Genomic DNA, 25,639 nt, shown 5'->3' with positions numbered 1-25,639 from the left:
AGGGGAGGGGGGGGGTAATGCCCCCTGCACCCGATTGGCTGCACAGCAGCCTGCCACATAGGTCCTGGAAGGGCACTAGAGACGGTGGCGCTGCACAACAGGCACCCCCACCCGCAACCGAAGGGAGTTAAAAATACCGGCAGCAGCAGGGAGGCGATATGGCCAGGGAAAGGAGGGAGGGGGGGGGGGGGGGAAGACACAGTGTTATCTGGCGGCCGCCCGGTGCAGGAGCCCACACCGCTGCCTTTCCACACCCCACCCCACACACACATATGATGCGGCTTTTCCCAGCGACATAGCATAACTGCTCAGCCCGGCAGCTGTCAGTGGGGGAGCGTCTGGCACACATCTGACTGTCACGGCAACGGCAAAGAAGTGGCATCTCTCAGCTGGGGAGGGGCGTCCAGGGACATCACGGTCAGGGTGGCGATGCAATAACTGAACGCAACAGCAGCGAGTGGCCAAGACCAAGCAGACTATGCAGGCAGTGGAGCACAACCGCTGAGGCCGGCAAATGTGAGCAGGGGGCCTCAGGGTCAAGGTAACGTGTTATTAGGCTTACGTCATTACATGTTAATGCTGCCATGTTACTGTGGCAACATGGCACCATTTACAGGTAATAATGTAAGCCTAATAACACGTTACCCTGAGCGTACGGCTGCAGACAACGCAGTAATGTAACCACAGTGTGCAGCTAGGACCTGCCAGCCCTGGCCCTATCAGGAGCTAGTGTGACAGGGTGTTTCTCCTGTTAAACCCCTAGCTTCCGGTGGCGTCAAGATACACTAATACCCAGTCAATGCTTCCATGTTACAACCCTCCAGCCTAGGCAAAAAGAAATCCACACGCTACTGATAGGACCTACATGAAGGCAGCCAATCGGAAGCTAGGGGTGTGAAAGGGGCGTTCCTGGATCCAAGCCCTGTCAAACTCCTAGCTTCTGGTGGCGTCAAGATACAATAATACTGTGAGAGTGTACCTTCTGCTTTGAGACATCTCCAGCATAGAGTGGGGCGTTTTGGATTTTGTGGAGAAGATCTGGGGTCTTGTACCATCTGGAGATTATTTTATAATTTAGCTCTTTGTATCTTATTGATATTGAGACTCAGTGCAAGTTTAAGATAGTCTTAACTTCATCTTGTGAGTCTTCGACAATCCTTTTAAGAAGCAGATATTTCTGCAACAAGGTGTACAGTTATGGAAACAGGTAACGCTTCTTGTTTCAATACTGCACTGGCAAAAGTTACGCCTTTCATATACTGTAACACACCAACTGTAGAGCGAGATCCGGTTACAGAGAACACCTGCGTCACGGTCAGATGACAGCAGCCAATGTCCCGCAAACCCTCCGCTGGGAGAGGACTTCTTGTTAAACCAGTCGAGCAGGCAAGAAGAGAACCCCTGCAGTAACAATGTACACTGCCTCACATCACCATATGAGCTGCAACAGATCTAATGGCAGGAGGAATAACCTGTAGTGCACCTGCCATGCAGACGTCTGAGAGTCATCTTATTACCTAATCACGGCCAAGGTGGCTAATGACAGGACAACTGTAATCTTGTAAGATTCTTAGAGCAAGTCTGGAAAATAACATGCATAGTACTGGAAACACTAGCAGGAGGAGGAATTGCAAACTAAAGCTCCATTTACACACAAAGATGATCGCTCAAAATTCTTTTTGAGTGATCATTTTGCATAGCTACTAATGGGCACTAATGCCTAGTAGTAGCTTATTAGCGTCATTTGCATTTAAACGAAGCTCCCTTAAAACCCATTTAGGCAAGATTTACGCTCAAAATTCGCTCAAAAGCCATCTTTTCAGCAATAATTGTTGTGTCTAAATATGCGGCCATCATGCACTATTCGCTCATTGCCGATTTCCAGCAAGCTTTAAAAATAAAAAAAAATCAGCGAGGAACCTTATCAGCGCCGCACTCTGACTTCTCTGCGGGATACTAGCTGATAGCATTCTTCCGTATGAAATCCTGCATGGAGATCTCAGCGATTGCTCAGTACAAAAGCAGCTCCTGATGTTCTCGGCGCTATCAGCTCAGCGGGATACCAGCTGACAGCTCAGAGAACAAAGCAGCTGTATGCAGAAGCCAGCGCTCCCACTGTCTTCTGCAAACAGCGTGAGCCCTCATTTTCACACTAATAAGTTCTTAAGTAGCTAATTACTTAAGAGCTTGTGCAAAGTGATCGCTCAACACGGTCACTCAAACTGCAGTTTAAGCGATCATCTTGCCGTGTAAATGCACCATTAGCTATATGCAGATAACAGCGGGTGATCTGTTATCTGCATACAGCTCCATTGTTCTCCCGTGGGACTGCAGCTGAAGACAAGGTCAGACTCACAGCGTGCGGTCCCTGCCATCAGCTGGCTGGCCAAAGGATGGTTTTTATGCTGAACTAAAAATCGTTCGGCCGAAAAGTGAACGATGGTAGCACGCAACGATTATCACTCAAAAGACATCGTTTGAACGAATTTTAGATGATAATCTGTGGGCTTTAACACTTCCATAGACCTCCCAAGAATCCCTTCTTACAATTCATGCATGTTCGGAGCTGGTTGAGTGATCTGAGGACTTGGAACAAGACGTCAAGGCTTGAACCTACAACCTCCTGTGCTCTAGTCGGTGGCTCTCCATATTGTAGGTGCAGAGAGTGGTAGAAAGACATACACCAAGATGCTGTAGAAAGCTCTAGTAAGTGTTTTTTCACACTCCACTGTTATAAGTCACAGCTACACTGCTCAGTACTGCTGTATAACTTCCTCTATGATGCTACTGATTCACAGAGAGATAGGAGGGCAGGGCCTTCTCTGTGTATAGGAGACACTATAGCAGTTAGTCTCTGCGCATTAGCTCATAAAAACTGGTGAAAAACGCCACATAAAATAAATCATATAATAGGTAATAAATAGTGCTACTCTTCAGGTACACACCAGTGCTTCTAATAAAAAAAAAAAAAAAAAAAAAAAAAAAAAAACGCGACCTGAAAAATTTAGGAGCCAAATTAAACTTCTAATCAACAAATTTAAACAAATGATAATTGTTTAATTCCATCCCTCTTGCTCCAAAAACAGAACAGAGAAACAGAAAGCCTTAACACACGCTGAATGCCAATGAGAATGAGCCCTCATTCTTCTTGAATATTTATAGACTCACAGGCATATGCAATTTTGCTCTGTTAGAAAAAAAAAAGCTGTTTTCACCGTGTACGTGCGCATTACATGCTCGTTTGCTGTTGTGTATGTTTTTAATATCTGAATTGCATCTGTGTGTTACCCGTTCTCCACGTCTAAAACTAAAAGAAACCACGGAAGTGAATACGGATGCTAATGCATGTTTGTTTAAAAAAAAAAAAAAAAAAAATCCACAAACACACGCACCCATAGACTTTAGTAGGCGGCTTTGGTCCATGAACATAGACCAAAAAAGGTCATGAGGCAATGTTTTTTTTTTTTTTGTTTTTTTTTTGTGTGGACCATTTGTCCGTGTAAAAGATGCACATTTGAATACACCATTATAATGCGGCCATGTGCTCTTCCTATTCACAGACAAATACATTAAAAGAATAGGAATAAAGTCCTTTGAGGTCACTATCAGCGCGTCACATTTCTAAGTTACACAATCCATTCTAATCCTTTGATCCCTAAAGGATCCAGCTTACTACAGGTCTAGATGTCCGACATACAACTAGCGTTTGTGTTGTGTGCGCCCTAAAGCTGCTCTATGTATACTTCCATGTTCTGCTGAGGGGAGGCCCATTCCTAAATAAAGGGTTAACATCAACCACTATAAAACCATACAGATCATTAGAGTTTTGTCCAAGGGAACGAAAAGGCTACATTTTGCAAATAAAAAAAAAGGAAAAAGCACATCAACTTAATATCCAGAAATAAGACGTCTGCGCCGGCTACATCTCGCTCTACGCAGCATTCATGCCCGCCAAGCAGTACTGTGCCAAGTTCTGCAGAAGCTGCCATCTGAGTACGGTTGCCATGTTTACGAGGGCATGTCACTCAGTGTTTAGGAGACATATTGGTACAGTAATTGCTGTCTGAATAAACTGGCACTAATGTGGTGGTAAGGGGAAACAGAAGAAAAGTAGTATTCTGTTCACACGGCTAAGATATTCACACAACATAAATACAGAAACTATCAATGCGGCTGCCCTCACACCTGCGATAGGGCTCAGTTCAAGGTTTCAGTCTAGCTTCTCCGTTTTTGGAGTAGAGAAATGGAAAAAAAAAACAAAAACATGGATCAGTTTTCTCCCCTATTGGCTTAAAAAATAAAAACAGAAAGCAAACGGAAAGGCTTCTGTTTGCTTCCATTCCGTTAGTTTTACATATTTTCTTTATAACCGTTTTTGTTCCAGTCAAAAAAAAAAAAAAAAACTAAAGCAGAACGGAACTGAAGTAAACAAATCTTTTAAAAAGAAACAACATTAAATTCAATGTGGAAAAAAGCTCATTGTTATTACAGTTTTTCCATCAGTTTCTTTCTCTCCCTGCACTGACCCAAGGCAGCTGTGACAGCAGCCCAAGAAGAATTCGTATTTGGGTAGTCTATGTGGAACTTAATCATGCCCAACACTTCAGTCCTCCAAGATACTGCAAAATGACTCCTCTTGTGCTGTACCTGTCCCTGGAACACTTGACCTTGGTCCATCAGGGCCCCTTCGCACAGGCGTATTTACACGTGCAATAAGCAGAGTATACAATACATTGATTTCATTGTTCTCCGCTGTAAGAGCTGGTGCCCGGCTATCATCTGACAGCTAATCCCCAGCTCTTCCTGCCACGGGAACCCTCGGCCGGCTTCTGACAAGCCGATGGTCTCCATGGCAACCTGTAAACAGTGCAGGAGTTCAAAAAAAAAAAAAAGAAGCAGGAAGTTGCCGGCAGATCAGTTATATCATCCTGCTTCTTTTTTTTTTAAGTCCTGCACTGGTTCTCTGTGGGACTGTGCAGGACACAACATCACAGCTTATGGCATGGTGTTCTGCATGGTCCCATAGTGAAACATAGCCTGGAAATCTTCTGGGCTATATCACTATGGGCAGTGCAGCTAGTCCCGAAAAATTTTCAGGCGTGCCACTAATGCGGTTAAAAGGCGTTGTGCGATTAAAATAAAATATATATATTTTTTTTACGGCTGGGCTAGTGATAAAATAAAGTTCCCACATACTTATCTGTCTAGGGGACCCAACTGAGCATCTCCTCCCACTGCCTTGTACTTGTCTTCCGGCAGTCAAGTGACCACTGCTGCGGCCAGAAGCCATAGTGTCACCATCCCAATTCCTGGCATCACAGTGCTCTAGATGTGAGCGTCAATGGCAGCTGTTTGAAAGGCAATACTACGGCCTTTGATTTCCCACAGTGGTCAGCTGGCTTCCAGCGCATGTTTCATCTGGATCACGGGCTTCTCGCTGCGTGTAAACATAGAATGTGAAGCACTGAGCGAGAAATCTGCAATCCACTGGTGTTCTCTGCCTGTCCAAATGCTCTACACGAGTGTTAACGACCTCAGTAGTGACATCAGCGTCCGTGCAGTTGGGGCGCTTACCTATTAAGGACCAAGCACTGTAAATTTACGGCTCTTGGTCCCGGACTTAAAGCCTAGCAATATGTAAAATTACAGCAGGAATTAAAGCCTCTTGCTTCTGCAATCAATCAGACGCATGTCAGGTTGTAACCTAGAGGAGAGGGGGGGGGGGGAAGAAGTGGGTTTTAAACCCTTTCTGCCTCCTCCTTTTTTCAGTACACATCGCTCAATGAGCACTATGTACTAAAAGTGAAAGTGGATGGGTTTCTTCCACTATACAAGCCGGCAGTCACGCGACCATCAGATTCCCTGCTACAGCAGAGCTGCAGGGTTCTAGCAGACCCTGATCAGCTCTGCCAGTGAATAATGTCACTACAGGATGTTTTCCCTGTAACTGGGGCTCCTATGGATGCTCTAGCTACAGTGGGAAAGTGTCAAATAAAAAAAAATAAAAAAAAAACACGTGAATGCCCCCCAGAGGTCTTATGTGACATCATGGGGGACATAGATAGTAAAAAGAATTATTACATACATAAGTAAAAAAATTACAGAATAAAACAATATATACATAAGAAAGAAAATAACCCAAAGCCGATGCCAACCAAAGAGTCGCTATAAACTCCCTGTAATCCAATACCATACATATTATATATCAAAACGTCCGAAACAAAATAAGGAACCCGTTCCCATACTTTATTTTAACGTAAATATACCAATTTAAAAAAACTAAAAACATTTTTTTAGCTTTTTACCCCCAGGAAAACAAACAAACAAACAAAAAAACTGAAAAAAGTTAGTGAAAAAAGTGGATTATACCCACCTGATAATCAGGTTTCCAGTAGTCTCCACGACAGCACCAATGAGATTGCCTCCTCCTGGTAGGACAGGAACATACTGAGAGGTTAAAAGCTCCCCCCCTTCCCCACTTTCCTCAGTGGATTCTAACGAATTGCCGGGGCAGGAGCTAAACTTAAATTTTTTCCCCTAACCGGGGTTTTTTAATTTTAAATTTATTATTTTATTTTTCTAGGGCGGGAAAGGTACGGGTGCTGTCGTGGAGACTACTGGAAACCTGATTATCAGGTGGGTATAATCCACTTTTTCCCCCAGTCGTCTCCACGACAGCACCAATGAGACGTACCAACTAAAGTTTATTAGGGTGGGATTGCTGCCGAGAGGACTTTGCGGCCGAAGGCCATGTCCTCGTCCTGCTGCACTTTTACCCTATAGTGTTTAGTGAACGTGTGGGGTTTTTTCCAGACTGCGGCCTTGCAAATTTGCTCGACCGAGGCTGAACTGTGTTCGGCCCATGAGGACGCTACTGCCCTTGTGGAATGGGCTTTAAGCGCTAACGGGATCTCCTTCCCGAGGGCTTTATAGGATTCTATGATGGCCAGGCGGATCCACCTGGCTATGGAACTTTTCGCTGCTTTGCTACCCTTATTTGGGCCACTGAACTGGACGAACAGGTTGTCGTCCCGCCTCCAGTGGCTCGTTGTATCTATGTAGGTTAGGACTGCTCTCCTAACGTCCAGGCAGCTTAGGGTTCTTTCCTCCTCGTTTTTTGGGTGGCTGAAGAATGAGGGGATTATTATATCCTGGGACCTATGAAAATCTGACACTACTTTCGGCATAAAGGCCGGGTCTGTTTTAAATATTAGTTTGGTGTCTGTAATTTTCATAAACGGGTGGCGGATGGACAAGGCCTGTAGTTCGCTAACCCGTCTTGCGGATGTAATGGCTACTAGGAAGATGGTCTTGATTGTCAGCGTTCTTATAGGTAGCGCTTTGATCGGTTCGAATGGTACCGCTGTCATGGCCCCTAGAACCCAATTAAGGTTCCAGTCTGGGAACAGGTTTATGGGCCTAGGGCGTAATCTAGCTGCTGCTGTTAGGAACCTGTGGACCCATCTATCGTCTGCGAATTTTGTGTCGCAGATAGCGCTAAGGGCTGAAACCTGGACTTTTAGGGTGCTCGGGGAGAGGCCCATCTCTAAGCCCTCCTGCAGGAATTCTAAGATTAGCGGAGTGTCGGGGATAGAATCCCCGCGATCCCTTCCCTGTCTCCATGAGGAAAACTTTCTCCAGACCTTCTGGTAGATCAGGTGGGTCGTCTTTTTCCTACTGGACATTAGGGTTTCTACTACTTTCTCTGAGAATCCTTTCTGTCTTAGCGAGGATTCCTCAAGAGCCATGCCGTTAAATGGAGTTTGTCTAGGCCGGGGTGGTTCAGTGGCCCCTGCGATAGAAGATCCGTCCAGGTAGGCAAGGTGACTGGGTCCTGGACGCTCAGTGTTGTCAGAAGACCGAACCAGCTTCTTTTTGGCCAGAAGGGGGTCACTAGGATTAGCGTGCATCCCTGGGTTCTGAAGTGTTGTAAAACCCTGGGGATTAGTGGTATGGGAGGAAAGGCGTAGGCCAGTCCTTGTCCCCAGTCCTGGCCCAGGGCGTCTACCGCTATCGGACGATCTCCTGGCCGGAGGGAGAAAAAGTTGCCTACTTTCGTGTTCTCCCTGGTTGCGAAGAGGTCCAACTGTGGGGTCCCCCACCGGTTGGTTAAGATTCTGAATGCCTCTGGGGAGAGGGACCACTCTCCTGGGTCTATCTGCTTCCTGCTGAGGAAGTCTGCTTTTCCATTTAGTGTCCCCTTTAAGTGGGTTGCCGTGATCGAGAGGATCCGGCCCTCCGCCCAGTGAAAGATTTCCTGTGCGATGCTTTGTAGTGGGGGAGATCTTGTGCCCCCTTGGTGTCGTATGTGAGCGACCGCGGTGACATTGTCTGACAGTATTTTTATGTGATGGTTCTGTAGCGAGTTGCCCAACTGCTGTAGAACCTGCCAAACTGCCTGTAGTTCTCTGAAATTTGAGGATTGTTCTTTTATCCTCTGAGGCCAGGGACCCTGAAAGAATTGGTTCCCCACATGCGCTCCCCATCCACAGGCGCTTGCGTCTGTTGTGATGTGGATGGCTGGGTTTTGTAGCCAGTGAACCCCTCTCCGCAGGTTCTCTGGGGATGTCCACCAACGCAGGGATGTTTTTGCCCTGTTTGGGATGTACATCCTTGCCCCTAGCGAGGACTGCCTTTTGTCCCACGAGGATAGGACTACGGCCTGTAGGGCTCTGGTGTGGGCCTGGGCCCATGCTACTCCTGGGATGCATGATGTCAAGCTCCCCAGAAGAGACATTGCCTCCCGAATTGTGCAGAATCGTCTTCGTAGGAAGGTTTTGACTATTCTGCGGATTTTTTGTATTCTCTCCTCGGGTAGGTAGGAGCATTGCGATTCTGAGTCGAGAGTTATTCCCAGAAACGTCTTCTGCTTGCCGGGATCTAGGCTGGATTTTTCCCAGTTTATAATCCATCCCAATGATTGGAGAAGTTGTAGCACTGTCTCCAGATGTTTGGTTAGGAGTTTTTTGGACTCTGCTATTAATAGAATATCGTCCAGGTACGGTACTACTAGGATCGATTTTTCTCTCAGGTGGGCGGCTACCTCCGCCATAATCTTGGTAAAGATTCTGGGAGCTGAGGATATCCCGAAGGGCAGGCATCTGAACTGGTGGTGCTCTGTTCTTCCGCCCATGTCCACTGCGAACCGCAGGTATTTCTGTGAATCTTTGTGGATCGGGATGTGAAAATACGCGTCCTTCAGATCGATGGACGCCATGTAGGCTCCTCTGGGGATCAACTTTATTGTCGAGGAGATGGTTTCCATTTTGAATCTCCTGTATCGGACGCAGGTGTTCAGGTCTTTCAGGTTTATTATCGTCCGGTGTTTCCCGCCGGGTTTTTTTACTAAAAAGAGCCTGGAGTAATAGCCCTGGGTTTCCTCGTTTCGCGGTACGGGAGATATTGCGTTTAACCGCTGCAAGTCGCGCACGCTTTGCCCTAGTAAATGTAGCTGTTTTTTTGGGGCTCGCGTGGTAATGAATTTCCTTCTGGGGATGGATACCAGCTCTATCTGGTATCCGTGCTGTAGGATCTTTGGGATCCATGGGCCCCCGCAGATTGCGGCCCATTGATCCACAAAGCTCCCCAGCCTTGCCCCTACGGGGATGGCGTCAGGGTCTTTGCTTCGGCTCCCCCTGATGGGGGTTGAAGAGGATATTCCTTCCTCTGCCCCCCTTGGGGTAACTCCAGCGGCCTGTCTTGCCCTTGCCTCGGTAGGCCTCGGGCTGCTGCATTGGGGCCCGGGGAAAGGTCTTCACTCTCTGTGGTTTTTCCTCAGGGAACCCTTTTTTCCTGTCGGCCGCCTTCTCTAGAATTTTATCTAGGTCCGGTCCGAATAGAAATTGGCCGTAGAAAGGGAGGGCACACAATTTGTTTTTCGAGGCCAGGTCGCCTGACCATGACCTCAGCCATAACACCCTTCTGGCTGAGTTAGCGCGGGCTGTGGCTTTTGCTGAGAGTTTGACGGTCTCGGCTGCGGCGTCCGCTAAGAAGTTAGTGGCCATGCGCAGTATGGGAAGGGAGTTAAGGATCTGATCCCTCGGCGTTTTGTTGGTCAGATGTAGTTCCAGCTGCTCTAACCATACCCCCAGGGTCCGCGCCACGCAAGTGGCTGCGATCCCTGGCCTAAGGATGTTTGCCGCTGCCTCCCATGATTTCTTTAGGAGTCCCTCTGCCTTGCGATCCATGGGGTCTTTTAGCTGTGCGGCATCCTCAAAGGGCAGAGTCGTCCTCTTGGCTACCTTGGCCACCGGGACGTCTACCTTAGGTATTTCGTCCCAGCTTGCGCAAGCTTCCTCCTCCAGGGGGTATCTCCTTTTTACGCCTCGAGCGGAGTAGGAACCTGCGTCTGGTTTACTCCACTCTCTCTGAATTATTTTAGAGATGTTTTTGTGGACCGGGAAGGTATGTTTGCGCCTCTCCCCAAGTCCACTGAATATCTCATCCTGTCGGGTCCGCGGCTCTCTGGGCTGTTCTATTTTTAACGTAGCCCTAACTGATTTAATTAGTTCCGTCAATTCATCTTGATGGAACAAATATTTCCTGTAGTCCTCCTCCTCTGAGGACTCTTCGGCCGCCTGCTCCTCTTGCTCTGATCCGATGGAGTTCTCGGAATCAGAAGACTCCTCGGGAACATATGCCTTTCTTCGGCGTTTTGCTGGCGGTGCCGGCAGTGACGTTAGAGCTGATTGAACCTCTTCCTTCACCAGCTTTCTAACGTCATCCAGGAATCCCCCCGATTCCTCTCTGACTAGCCTAGCCACGCATGCCTTGCATAGAGGCCTCTGATACGTGGCTGGCAGTCTCGTCCCGCATTCCACGCACTTTCGCAGTTTTGTTCTGGGGGGGGATGTCTTTTTTATCCCCCTGACAAACAAAGCATTTTTGCGGGTAAACATGCAATTTTTCCATACACAACATACTGGATATTTGCATTGTATTTTTGCCGCACTGGCTACTTACGGCCGCTGAGGCTGAGGTTTCAGCTGTCTCTGGGGCTGGAGCACTCATCTTTATACCAGTGCTGCAGACACCCTGCGACCTGTGATGCTGGTGTTCTGGCTTCTCTCAGGTTCCTATTTGAATTTTCGCGCTCCTGCGCTAAGCCCCGCCCCCTCCGCTCCTAATGCAGACGCGATGACGTCATCGCGCTGGACGTGAGATGCGGCGCCCCGCCCCCTGCCGTCAAAGGGCTTCCTGGAGCGCCGCGCTGTAATTTCTGCCGGAGGACGAGGGGGACTGAGGCTCCCGCTTTGAACCCCCTATGGGCCGCCGCGGGAGGAACCTGGCCCGGGGGTTACCACCCTGATGTGGCGTCCCGGGAGTCGTCTGGCTGCGAAGGGATGACAGGGTGAGCCACTGCCTTCCGATCCGCCTGTATGCTTTCGCTGGCTTCTCCACCAGCTCCTCTCATAGATCCTGCCTCCTGGCAGGACAGGAAGACACTGAGGAAAGTGGGGAAGGGGGGGAGCTTTTAACCTCTCAGTATGTTCCTGTCCTACCAGGAGGAGGCAATCTCATTGGTGCTGTCGTGGAGACGACTGGGGGAAAAGATATTTTTAAAATAGCCCTATATGTCACGGGGAAAAAACCCAGCAAAAATAATTTTAGTAGCTGAAGGAAAAAGAATAGGGCAGTAAAACCACCACATGGCTAAAATCCCTAAAAAGTGTCTGGTCCTTAAGGTACAAAACAGCCTGGTGCTTAAGGGGTTAAACATGACTCCGGCTGGTCTAACCATTAAATAAGAGATCCATCACTGCAAAAAGCAGCAATAAGTGGCTTAAGGATGGATTCACATGTGCATACGTACATTTGCACGCGCATGAGCGCAGCATTTAAGGAACAAACGTTGCTTTTTTGCATACGCATCGTTGTATTTTCCTGTACTTTCTGCTTATGCAAGGCAAGAGCTACATTGAAGCAAAAAAAAAAAAAATCAAATGGTGATCAAATGGTTAAAATCCAACTGGTGATTTCATTCCCTTGTACAGAAAACACAAGGCGACAATGAACGTCCTGAGCTAAATACTTCAAGTCTCACTGTAGATCAGGGTTATGAAGCCGCAGAAAGAAAAATGATAACCCATTCAGCCCACTAATCCTGGTAACCGAAACCCATTACATAATGATGCTCCGACACTTGGCCAGGGCACCCAGTTCATGACCTACAGTCAACCCCAACGTGACAGCCATGATCATTCTGCACTTAAGTACAACCCAAACATTAAACTCCTCCAGAAGTGCATGTGTCTAATGGGAATCCAGTATTAACGGTATTCCTTGTTCACACCACGTTAATCTCATGGGTATTGGCACAACAGACAGCAGAGTTCAGGGGGTGCCCTCGTCTCGGGAACCCTGGATCTGATTACTAGGAATATCGGGGTTCGGCGGAAGACTACTAAGACCATAAGAGGCCTATAAACCAGTATTTGGTAACAATGCCTGTAGTCCAAAGGAAGCAATGGCTTGTTGACTATATATTTTTCATGAGCTCAGCTCGTACTATCTGTAGTGAAACTTTTCTGCCTGCACTCGTAAATGTACTCGTCAGTGGTTTACTATGGATCCAACATAGGTCAAAGGAGTGTGGCTGCGCAAAAAGAAAACCTACCATATGGTTTACATTTCTCTTCTGCAATGGCAATCCATAGGTCCGCACCCCCCCCCCCCCCGATATATACACTGAACGTACCGTATATATTGAAAGCAGTGGGAAAGGAGTCTTAAGATACATTTTATATGTAAAAACCTAACATATAGGCCAGTGGCACAAGAATAGACGCGGAGCTGAATCTAGCTCTGTCCCCATGTACCTCTCATTTTCTGTATTGCGAATGACTGCGGATGCTCGCTGTCGGTCATGCACAGTACAGATTTTTTTATTTTTTTTAAGGTTTGTTCCTCCTACGCCATTGCTAGGCGATGATGTGGGTACCCATGGCCTATCCACAATGTCAAGTGCGGATGAGCCGCGAATTGGACGGCTTCCATTGACTTTAATGGGCGGAGTCCACAGCAAAATAGAGCATGCTGCAGTTTTCCCCTCCACTCGCGGAAATTGCATTAAGTTTCCGCAAGTGTTCAGGAAAAAGTGATTTTACATACCTTCAATGCATGCCTTTTGCAGCGGATCCTCCATGCGGATTCTGGCCACCGGCCTTCTACAGGGAGAAATTTGGAAAAAATACAAAACTTTGAGGCGTGTAGCCTACCGTATGCTTCCTTTAATCCGGTGTTCCAGGTTATATAGGTGCCCTAGTTTTCAGCCCATTATAGTGTAATAAGTATTCTTCATAGACAAAGCTGCACTAAATGTTTCATTAGCGCGCAGAGGGAGCTTCGCAATGTTCACCATCCACGTTACTATAAAGCTACTTTTCTTCGTCTTTCTTCTACTCTAACCGACAATTAGCGATTCTAGTTGTCCCAACATGAAATATAATGTACTGGTATATAGAAAATGCTCTGTGCGCCGCGACTCTGGGTAATAGGTTTTACAGGAAAGGTAACAAAAACTGTGTTTCCTAAACCCTTCTATTCTAAAATCTTGGAGCCTGGCGCACAGACTGGTCAAACGTGTTTGTGAGGAAGTTCCTGCCAACTCCAGAGATGGGATTAGAAGGGTTTTACATAGCTGCCAACAGGCCAAAATGTTTAACAGGCACAGAATTAACTAAAAACTGGTATATTAAAAAATAAGTGCCAAGCCATTACTCCAACCACAGTGAATTCTGCATAAAAGAATGAAGTTAGACCAAGTTCACATCATACTTGGTCCTTACAGAGGAGGTATACTGTTCATTTGTTAACCCATTCAAGTCCGCAATATGCCTTTTTTTTTCACTGATCTCACTGATGGGCTTTAAACCTGCCCGTACGTCTTTTTAGGTGGTGGTTTGGCTGACTACTGACAGCCAGGCTCCTGCTCTAATAGCTAGTAGCCGAGAAGCCTAAAGGCCCTTTTACACACAACGATTATTGCTCAAAATTAGCTCAAAAGCCATTTTTTGAGAGATAACCGTTGTGTGCAAATGTGCCCATCGCGCACTTTTCGCCCATCGCTGAGTTCAGCTCAGCTTAAAATCCGTTGTCCTTGATAAGAGGCACTGCACACCGAGTTTTCCGCGGGCAAGGCTGATAAGATTCTTTCAGCAGCTGTCCTGCTGGAGAACAATAGTTATGTATTTAGAGAACAGACCACCCGCTGTTCTCTAAATACATGAAACTAGTTAGTAGCTAATACAAAAGGATCGCTCAAAACTGTCAGTTTCTGCTGAATTTTGAACGATTGTGTGTGTGTAAATGGGACTTAAGATTCTGGCAGTTTAACCCATTACATGCCACAATCAATAGCATGTAAGCAGATGCTAGAAGGAGGGGGCTCTGTCACCCATCAGCATCCCGCAATGCAATCGCAAAGTACCAATGTGTTCTCATGGCATCCAAAAGATTGACAAAGGCCTCCAAGTCTGCCATGCATCTCAGCCTATTAAAACCCGCCTCCTATGGATGCTGTCATTGTCTTAGTAGAATGCACTACATAAGTAATGCAGTGTACTATTTTAGAGATTGTATTATCACATCTTCAAGTCCCCTTCAGGGACTAAAAAAAGTTCAATAAAGTAATTCAAAGGGAAAAAAAATTCCAGTTAAAAAAATAAAAAATTATATATAATATTATACATATTACATTTTTTCCCACAAAAAAAAAAATGTTAAAAAAGCAACACATAATAGGTATTAACATCTTCATAACGACCCAGACAATAAAAATATTTTATTTATCTCTCATGGTGAATGTAGTAAAAATATAGTTTTTTAAAAAAAGGTAATGCTAGAATTGTCATTTTTCTTTTGTTTGCCTCAGAAAAAAAATACAATAAAAAGCAATCCAAAAGTCACATGTACCACAAACTGGTACCAATAAAAACTACCAAGCTTCATGCAAAAAACAAGTCATCACATAGCTCCATTACTGGAAAAGTAAGAATGCTACGTGTCTTAGGCCGCTTTCACGTGGCCAAGAAAATCATGTGAGATTTGTGCATTGCGAGACGCACGAATATGAACCCCATTCTTTTCAATGGAGTCATATAAATGTCCTATATTTTTTTGTTCCTTGGAAAGCATCGGCTATTGTTTTCAATGGGACAGGAAAAAAACATTGCATGGCATAAGATGCGAGGTTTGCTCGTGTGCAGGTAGCCATAGAATGTGGTGATGCAGAGTCAATTGGTTTTCTTTAAAAAAAAAAAAAAACGTGTTTTTATTGTGCAAAAAAAGAAAAATAATGGCAGAATTTCCGGATTCATCCTCTCCACCCCTCCCCCAAAAAAGAAGAAAAAAGGAATAAATGCTATACAACATATTATATGTACCCAGAGTGGTGCCATCAATATATACACCTCGTCCCACAAGCCGTTATAAGACTATGTCAAGCAGTTATGGCTCTTGCAATGTGATAAGCGCTGCGAAATAAGGGGGCACTATACAAAAAGATTATTACATTATTGATAAGAATCACTTGGTCCTTAAAGCACAAAATAGGCTACTCTCCAAGGAGTTAAAAAGTCTATACCATCCAAAGCTTTGTGAGACAAACCCAAATTGTTTTTACCAGAGTTCTGTTTAACGGATCATTCACCAGAAAAGTGTAACAGTGGTTGTAACTCCTATTTAAACATCTTTGCATTTTTCTTTAAGAGTTGTTGTCTCCTTTAAGGCCCATCCGCACAGCATAATCCATGTCGGAAAACTTCAATACAGATATACCATATAAAGAGCAGCAGAAAGCAAAGGCCGAGCAATAGATCTGCATTTACAGATGTCACAGATCTACATGTGGATTAGTCCCACTTAAGGGCACAAATTCGCTTTCGAGACATCCAAACATTTCTGCATCAAAAAGTAATAAGACCTGCAGAAAAAAACCCACTACGCTGTGGATTTCCATTCTAATGAATTGGACACAGATTGTCACAATAGGAAAACAGCTTTAGACCATTCCCGTTTTCTAGACGGGTCCGCCAAGTATGAGATGGCCATAGGGTGTCCAAAATCTGGCAACAACTGTTCAGTCCCACTGCAGAACCCCCATAGTTGAAGCATGGAATGCCAAAAAAAAACAACAACAACAAAAAAAAAAAACAGGCCCTTTGTGCAATGAAAGGACTTGCTGGGTCCTCTAGAGACCCACTCCAATGAGATGCAAAGCAAATTAACAAGGCACTTACCACAGTTAATGCTTCATCCGTATGACCACATCCAGTTTAGAACACCAGTAGAGTAGTCAGGTAGGAACGAGCTCCTTCCATGACCTGGCAGACAGCCATGATTGCGACAAGCATGCTTCGTGCAGGTGAGCGCTGTGTTAATTTGCTTTTCATCTCCTTGGATATGCTCTGAATGGACTTCCATTGAACACTAATCACTGCTTCATTCATCTGCGGGGTGCAGTGCCGATACGTATTCTCTCCTATCCCGTTACATATAACTCCAGATAGAAATCATCTGCATCTACTCACCATTCTGGCCAAATAATTTTATTCACGAATGAGGGACCCCAAAATATTAATTCTCAACCCAAAAGGATACGTGAACCAACACTAATGGCCACTGCTACTGCGCTTTTGTACAGATTATTGTTGGGACGAACTCCCATGTGCAGCCCAGCAATTAATTGCAAATCACATGCATTCTGTGGGTTTTATAAACTAGACCAGACAGCCCCTCTACAAGAAGTGTGTGGATTTTCTTTCCCAGATGGATCCAAGCTTACACTTTGCAAATTAATTCAAATGGAACACAAAATTAGACCTGTCAAATCTATGCCAAAAGGACTCCATTACGTAGTTGAAACCCATGAAAATGGGCTTTGATGAAGCAAGTATGTTGAAGTCTTTCCTCTCCCAGCCCAGCCCTCAATATTGGACAAATCCTATAAGCAGATAAAGTGCTTCCTCCATCCGGTGAAGGACATATGGTCCAATATTGCATGTGACAGAAAATCCACCAATCTTTAGTGAATACAAAATTGTTTGGTCATTGGCTAATGTGGGTGTGCATGGTTGGCCAACATGTGGTTTCACCCCAACAATTAGGCAGGAAGATAGCGATTCTGTCATGCTCCCCCTTTCACTTTGTGAATGTCCATTTGGATCTTAATCCCGGATTCAATATTGATCACCAATTCAGAGGTGATAAATATTGGACTGCCGGGAACCCAACAAATTATGAGACTGGGGGTTTTGTGTCCTCCGTTCATCCTAAAGACCCATTTACACGCAAAGATAATTGTTCAAAAGATAGCAGTTTATGCAAAACAATCGCTCAAAACCTAATGGACACTAATGTCCATTAGCAGCTTATCGCCTTAATTTGCATGTAAATGAGCCTCCTGGACCTGTATGCAGAGAACAGCAGGTGGTCTGCTCTCTGCAGTCAGCACCTTTGCTCTGCCATGGGCTTTCTGCTGAATACAATGTAATCAGCACTCCTGTGTAGAATACAGCACCATGGACAGCAAACACAGCAAGCGGTCTGTGTTGTCTTCTCTCCAGCTGAACAATGAATTTTATGCTCACCTAAAAATCATCGTTCAGCCGAAGAGTGAAAAATGGGAGCATTTACACACTTTTGAGCAAATTTTGATCGATATTCATAGCATGTAAATGGGCCTTTACTCAAGACCACAGTGAAGAGGAGCTTGAATGGAACAGCAGTTGAGTATGTGTGACATCACTCCACTTAACATCCATGGAACTGATGAAAATAATGCAGCACTGTACTTGGCCATCTTCATTAACGGTAGCACGCAACCGTTGCTCAAATCAAACTCCTCCACACTGAGGGACGGAAAGCACAAGCCCACCATCCCAGCCTTGTTCTCGTGATCGACGGAGCTCACACCAATCTAGAATAGACTTATCACCCCACAACCTGTCGCAAGCTGTAGTGACCTATAATAAACTCATGGGTAAAGGGTGGGTCTCAATCTGAATTGGATTTGGCTGTCCATAGTTCACCAATGATGGAAGGGCCATGTTCACACAGCGCATTTGTTACAGTTTTTGGTGCATACTAAGAACTAAAAAAAAAACTGCAAGGGATTACCAAATAATAAATACGCAATTACAGCAGTAAATAAGGACAAGGATTTGAGGGCCTGATACCAATAAGGAAAAACTGGAAATAGCAGACATGTATTAATATATTGACAGTCAACATAATAAATCTGCACGTTGATGGAAAAACAAAGGCTAAAGGTTTGCGTGAACCTGCGGGAGTGTCCGTCCATGTATCATATTGCTAGGTTACTATCACAATGACATGACTGCACCGTCCACACAACAGGATATTTATGGATGATGGTAATTATGTGGATTACATAGAACTATGAACAATGTCAGCCCTACTATAGCAATCAGTCAGACCTTGTCAGCCGTACGCTCCACTAACAAGGGGTATTAGGAAATATGTTGACAGATAACGTCAGTCAATAAGGGTGAAGTCACAGCGCAGCTGCCAAAATAGCTCCCCGTGCAAGTGTCGACCGTGTCTATAGGCCGCCTTCGTACAATGGAGACCAAAAGAGGGTCCTTTTGGTAAGGTTGGTATACATTTTTCCCAATTGTATGGAATAGTGTAGTCTGCTGCGTCATTTGCAAAGAGAAACGAAACAAGAAAAAACAGACTACCACAGCAGCCTATGGTATATGTCAGGAAATCCTGCTGGTATGTACCACCAATGTTCACAGCAGTGTAAACCAGGGGTTCCCAAACTGTGCTCCGCAAGCGACAGTCAGGGGCTCCACGATAGGGAATTTATGGCACGAGTGCCGACGTCTGTTCACCACTATAGTGATTACGCTATTATTACTGGGGCCACTGTGGGGGGACGCTATTACTACCGGGGTCACCAATATAGGGGGTCATTACTACTACCGGGGCCACCAATATAGAGAGTTACTACTACCGCAGTCACCAATAGAGGGGGTCACTACTACTACTACTACTACTACCACGGCACCCCATATAGGGGGTCACTATTACAGGGTTCACTACTTCTACTACCGGGGCCACCAATATAGGGGGGTCACTACTACTACCGGCGCCACCAATATAGGGGGTCACTACTACTACTACAACCGGGGCCACAAATATAGAGGGTCACTACTACTACTACTACCGGGGCCACCAATATAGGGGGTCGCTACTACTACTACCGGGGCCACCAATATAGGGGGTCGCTACTACTACTACCGGGGCCACCAATATAGGGGGTCGCTACTACTACTACCGGGGCCACCAATATAGGGGGTCGCTACTACTACTACCGGGGCCACCAATATAGGGGGTCGCTACTACTACTACCGGGGCCACCAATATAGGGGGTCGCTACTACTACTACCGGGGCCACCAATATAGGGGGTCGCTACTACTACTACCGGGGCCACCAATATAGGGGGTCGCTACTACTACTACCGGGGCCCCCAATATAGGGGGTCGCTACTACTACTACCGGGGCCCCCAATATAGGGGGTCGCTACTACTACTACCGGGGCCCCCAATATAGGGAGTCGCTACTACTACTACTACCGGGGCCCCCAATATAGGGAGTCGCTACTACTACTACCGGGGCCCCCAATATAGGGAGTCGCTACTACTACTACCGGGGCCCCCAATATAGGGAGTCGCTACTACTACTACCGGGGCCCCCAATATAGGGAGTCGCTACTACTACTACCGGGGCCCCCAATATAGGGAGTCGCTACTACTACTACCGGGGCCCCCAATATAGGGAGTCGCTACTACCAGGGCCCCCAATATAGGGAGTCGCTACTACCAGGGCCCCCAATATAGGGAGTCGCTACTACCAGGGCCCCCAATATAGGGAGTCGCTACTACCAGGGCCCCCAATATAGGGAGTCACTACTACCAGGGCCCCCAATATAGGGAGTCACTACTACTACTACTGGGGCCACCAATATAGGGAGTCACTACTACTACCACCACCACCACCACCACCACCAGGGCCACCAATATAGGGAGTCACTACTACTACTACTACCACCGGGGCCACCAATATAGGGGGTCACTTCTACTACTACCGGGGCCCCCAATATAGGGGTCACTACTACTACACAGGGTAGATTTGCTGCAGAATTTACAGTAGCTGTAGCAGCAAAGTGGATGAGATTTTAAAAATCTCATCAGCACACTGTGGAGAAAATCTACACAAAACCCGTGCTGATAATGTGGTGCAGAATTTAATTCCACAGCATGTTAGTTTTAAATATAATGTATATCAACTACCCAACCAGTGCTCCTCCGTTTTGTTTTTTTTTAATGGCCCTGTCCTTTTTATAAGGACATAGTGATAAGCCACACCCCTAACCCCTCCCCTGACCCCACACTCTGTCCCACTTTGGGGCTCCATGAGAAACTTTGCTCCATTGCTGAAAAAGTTTGGGAAGTACTGGTGTAAACAGGCCCTAAAGCTGCAGGGAAGCTGGAAGACAACGTGGGTTGCACCCCCCAGTAATGGTGCCGTTGGCCACATCAACTGGCCACTTTTTTTTTTGCAAACTAGATGTATAAAGGAAGTTTCATATATGTTTTGGGGGAGATGGGAAGACATCGTTGGGACTGAAGCTAAATTCCACACAACTTTTACATAAAAGCGTATCTTCTGCGCTCCCAAAGACTAGCACAGACCGCCATCTACGCAATAGTTGTGAGAGCTCGTGTCATACAAGTTTGTCCTCACTTACTCGGTATATCACAAGTATTTCTCCGTCTGTGGCGATATACACAGTTTGTATATCTATGAAAGCGATGATATCTTACACTAGTCACATGTAATAGATGAAGATTTTGCAAATCAAGTGACCATACCTTAAAGCGATATTCTAGCACTTGTACTTAGATCGCCTGTACACATACGGTTGCATTGCAGAATCCGCGGTGAGCGCCCGCACCGCGGATCTGCAACAAATACTGTTCATAGCATGCTAAGGGAAAGCGCTTCTTCCTGCATACTTTTTTTTCCCCTCCACTTGTGGAAACCCCAAATGGTTTCCACGAGCGGAGGGGGGAAAAGAAAGAAAGAAATACAGCTCGCTCTACTTTCGTGCTGTGTCAATGGAAGTCGTCCGACCTGCAGCCCTTCCGCAATCGACATTGCGGAAAGGTTGCGGGTACCCGCATCATCGCGTAACGAAGGCGTGGGGAAAATAATTTTTTTTAAAATCTGTATTGCCCATGTCTGATGGTGGCTCGCGGCAGCCATCCGCTGTACAGCGAAAAGGTACGCGCGTCTGCCGGCTGGGCACAGGTCGGATTCCACCGCGGGCTCTGACCCGTTCGTGAGAGACCAGCCTTATCCTGAGGATAGATCATCAATAGTGGATCAGTGGAGGTTTGCTTTCTCAGGATCCCTGCCGATCACTTGATCGTCTGGCATGCCGTCAGTGCAGTAGGGCCAGACGTCCGCATCGGTAGTCAGTACTGGTAGTTATGCAGCCTCACTTCCCTTGAAGTCAATTGGAACCATGCCTAGTATCACGCGTCTGGCTCCTCGTTGCAGTCAGAAACGAAACTGTAATATTAGGCATCACTCCCGTTGATTTGAATGGAAGTGAAGCCGATTACGATGTCCAGCCCGCTACACTGACAGTGGGTAATCAGCTGATTGGCAGGGATCCAGAACATGAGGATAGGTCATCAATAGTAAAAATGCCAACATACCCCTTTAAGAGTGGCTCCCACACTAGTGTACTTTGCACAGTGATAAAGTGGATTGAATCACATTGATCTGCCCCACTAGAAGTTTCTAAGCTCGTCTTAGGAAATTTGTTCTGGAATACGATTTAATATTCATGGTCTTGGCTGATTACCCATCTGGTAATTCTTGCAAATACAACAGTGTGCGCCCTCACTCCTGGCACGCTCCTGTAGCTCCTCCCCTCCCCGCATGTTGTATTGCTTCTTGACTTCCCACCCTTTTTCTGCACTTTTTCCAGTGTGTCAAATGCTGCAGTTTGCATCCCTGTACCATCCAGTCTAATCAGCGTTTTACTCCTCTCCAGGCTATGCTTGGTGGGTCGCTACTTGCAGCCCCCAAAACCCTCGTCTCTTCATTACTTACCAGGCACAGCTCCGTACATGTTGTAGTGGCTGTGCCTGGTACTCCTGCTTATGCTGACTGTCGGAGATCCGTCAGCTGGTTCCTGCTCCCCGGCGGCGGAGATCTGCAGTGGGATATCACAACGCCCGTGAACAGGCAGCCTTACTGCAGATCAGTCCCGTTCTATTAAGTGGCACTGAGCTGCAGTACCAGGTACAGCCACTATAAAATGTATGGAGCTGTGCCTGGTAAGTAATGAAGAAGTTGCAGCTTTCAGCAAAGTGTCACAGCTCTTCAATACACTGTTTGGCTGGGAGTCAGACCCCCAGATTTGATATTGACAACCTATCCTAAAGAACAGGCCATCAATATTAAATCCCTCGAAAACATCTAGGGAGACCAATTTATTATAACAAAACACCCGAATTCAAACTAAACAATGAAATTCAATAAACTCAAACAGAACATTCAGGCTCTCCTATTACAGATCCCAAGCTATATTTGTCCAGAGCAGGTCACCAACTGAAAATAGCGATCCAATTAGTCACCATGGGCAAACATGTCTTACTAGCACAGGGGATGATACATGTGTATACACCCTACATGGGTATATACAGTATATTACACAGAGCAAAGCCAGTGGGGTAAGAGCACTGCCCCACTTGTGTGTGGCCGGCACATCCATGTATCTGATTTTCAGAATGGGTCATCAATAGTTGATTGGCTGGGATCTGCCACTCAGGACCCCGTGAATCCTGCCCCCATATCAGGCTCCCCACCATGTGATTCCCCCAAGGCGCTTTCATGTTGAAACATGAAGAACCAATCCTCCACCTTGGCTGACAGTCATAGCAGAGGATCGTGGAGTACCCAACACTGTTTTTAGGAAGACCTTGGTATGCTGCGCTGGCCCCATTGGCAACAATGGGAGCTGCGATGCGAGAGAACGCAGGAAGCTAGAACATGCCGCGATTTGTTTCCTGCATCGCATCATGGTGCCATGTAGGAAAATATCTCTCATGTGTATGACGCCATTCAAAAGAAGGGGGTTCATATTTGTGAGTCTCGCAACAGTTTTCTTACCGGCCTTAGGCCGCCTGCACACGGGGCGGAAATCCCGCGGTGGGATTTCCGCCGCTCAAAGTCTGCATAGGAGTGCATTACAATACGCACTCCTATGCAGACGGCCGCGCGAAATGTCGCGCGGCAAACAAACCGCGGCACGTCCTATTTTTGTGCGGGGCTCGCAGAGCCTCGCACAGATACGTCACTCACCCGGCCGCCGGCTCCGGTCTGCGCTCCCCGGGTGAGTACGCGCTCGTCTCTGCAGGCGCTCGGGTCCCGCGGCGAGAATTCTCGCCGCCGGATCCGACCCGCTCGTCTGCAGGCGGCCTTAGAAAGAGGTTGTCGGCACATTTCCCCTGAAGACCTATGGTAGCTTCTAGACAGATCATTAGAAGTTGATGAACAGGGATCCGCCTTACAGGACACACGTCCATCAGCTCATCATCCGGCCCAGCGTCCAGTGCAGCGGGCTGGATGCTGTCACTAGCGGCCAGAACGGTAAGTGCACGCACCAACCTCCCTTCTATTGAAATCAATGGCAGAGCGGCGCTGCTCCTGTCGTGCCGTCACATCCAGTCCTGGAGGACAGTGTAGAAGTGGAGGAGCACCGATTTCAATAGGAGTGCAGGCAGGGCATGCACGTCCCGTGCTGGCCATTGACAACATTTAGCCCGCTGTACCCAATGATCAGCTGATGCATGGGGGTCCTAATGACAGACCTTTGTTCATCAACTACGGATGTTACGTTATATTGTATACAGAGTGCAGTCAGAAAAGACTGATCCAGCGCTAGATCTCAGAACTGAAATAATAGTGCACTTGTGTAGGAAGCCATGGATGCTCTACACGATGGTATAGCACACGGGCTCCTGGGGGCCCCAGAATATGGATTTTAATTTTGTATTGTGGCCGCCATAAGAGATAGAGCGTAAGACCCAATTACAAAGTTGGAGAGCAGCACGTGAGAAGTAGAAACCCGCTTTCCACGTCCCGTGGAACCTCTGCTATGACTCAAGTAAGGAAAGCGTACTCAAAGCAGCTTCCATAGTGGCAGCTGATCCAGGAAGTCATCCACCACGTAGCCATCTGTGCTGAGCCCCTGGGATGAGCACAGGTCCAACGACGGTGCCATGCAGGTATCACAGGTGGAGGCCGCTTCCAGGACGTTCCCACACTTCAGTCATCGCTGCGGTCCCACGGGTCGTAGACAGATGCGGACAGCGAATTTCTACTTATCGAGGCCACAGCGCAAAATTTAAATCCATGTTCCGGGGCCCCCCAGGAGCCCATGCGCCATACATCATGGAGCGCATCCATGTCTTCCTATACACTAGTGAGATACAAGTAGATCCGCCTTCTTGGCTACATCCTGTATACATGGCCATAAGAAGCCCAGTTATGGCCAGAATATAAAATGGTCATCTTAGCCACAAATTGTCCCCTCTATCACGTATGTGCTGCCGCAAACATGACCGCCACCGCGAACACGCATGAGATGTCATGGCGCTCCTCCCGCGTGCACACATCAAGGATATGGGGACTTCTAGAAAAGTTACTTACAAGTAATAAACCAGGAAATGTGACTTGTAAGAAGCTGCCGAGTAGAAGCACAGCACACTGCCCCCTGTCTGCAGGCTGCTCGGTGACACTGCAGCCACACGCTACCCCATTCCTACAGCTCGGGCACATCTGTCCTTCTGGCTCAGCCAACTTTACCCCTAAAGTAAAGTCCGGGGTGAAGTCCACGCAGCGCTCCGCCGGCCCTCCGCAGACACTTGTGTGGGTATATACCTGTATGGATGCCAGGGGGCGCAGGAGCCTCCCCTCCCCGGAGCGCTACCACTTGTGGCTCCTACAAGACCCCAGCTGCGGCATGATCCGACCCCAAGCCAGCAGGAAGAGCCGAGCACAGGCTGACCGTGGGCGGGTCAGGGAGACGCCTCCTGCGAGTGCCAGACCAATACCGTCCGAGAGCTTACTTGTAGCCACGCCCTATAGTGCAGGCCAAACTCGGAGAGCACGCCTCTCGTTCCTTGAATCGCCTGTTCTACGGCCTAGATCAAGCACGTGACTAGCGATAGGCGGCGCTCGCTGTGTGACGTCAGACACAGGTGTGTCTATGGACACTGAGGGGAAGACAACGGACTGGAAGCCGGAGGACGTGGAGCTGCTTAGTGCTGGAGACACTGCCACCTCATAGCAGACTAATGCCGTGCCTGCTCGTAGCGCCCAGTGTTAGGACGTTTTCTGCGCTGGCCATATGTTGTGTTGCACTGTGGGTAGCCGGCTGCCTGTTGCTATGTGTTTGGTGGGACAGAAGCACACGTGACATTAATGTTTACATTCTCTATAGTAAGCAGAAGTCCCCGGCTGTCGCAGGCTCCGCTCATAGTTCTCCCCACAGACCCCCTGTTCCTCCTGCTGCCACCTGCTGGCTGCTCT

At 47.1% G+C, this 25,639-nt stretch overlaps 1 protein-coding gene across 3 annotated transcripts in view; it reads right to left on the bottom strand.

The window, feature by feature from the left end:
- The window catches only part of RFFL (ring finger and FYVE like domain containing E3 ubiquitin protein ligase), a 42,452-nt gene extending 17,311 nt beyond the window's left edge, over positions 1–25,141 (bottom strand). The window contains exon 1 of one of the 3 annotated variants that reach the window (XM_066576166.1): positions 24,989–25,141. The gene's annotated coding sequence lies outside the window, so the exon portion shown is untranslated. Of the gene's footprint in view, positions 1–24,757; positions 24,955–24,988 lie in introns of those variants that run through there. The other 2 variants (XM_066576175.1, XM_066576219.1) reach the window with 2 other exon arrangements.
- Between the last annotated feature and the right edge of the window lie 498 nt (positions 25,142–25,639).

This window comes from Eleutherodactylus coqui, chromosome 1 (assembly GCF_035609145.1).
Source record: "Eleutherodactylus coqui strain aEleCoq1 chromosome 1, aEleCoq1.hap1, whole genome shotgun sequence".
Classification (NCBI taxonomy): Eukaryota; Metazoa; Chordata; class Amphibia; order Anura; family Eleutherodactylidae; genus Eleutherodactylus; species Eleutherodactylus coqui.
Note: the sequence above shows the minus strand (reverse complement) of the source record. Positions and strands in the feature narration are given on the sequence as shown.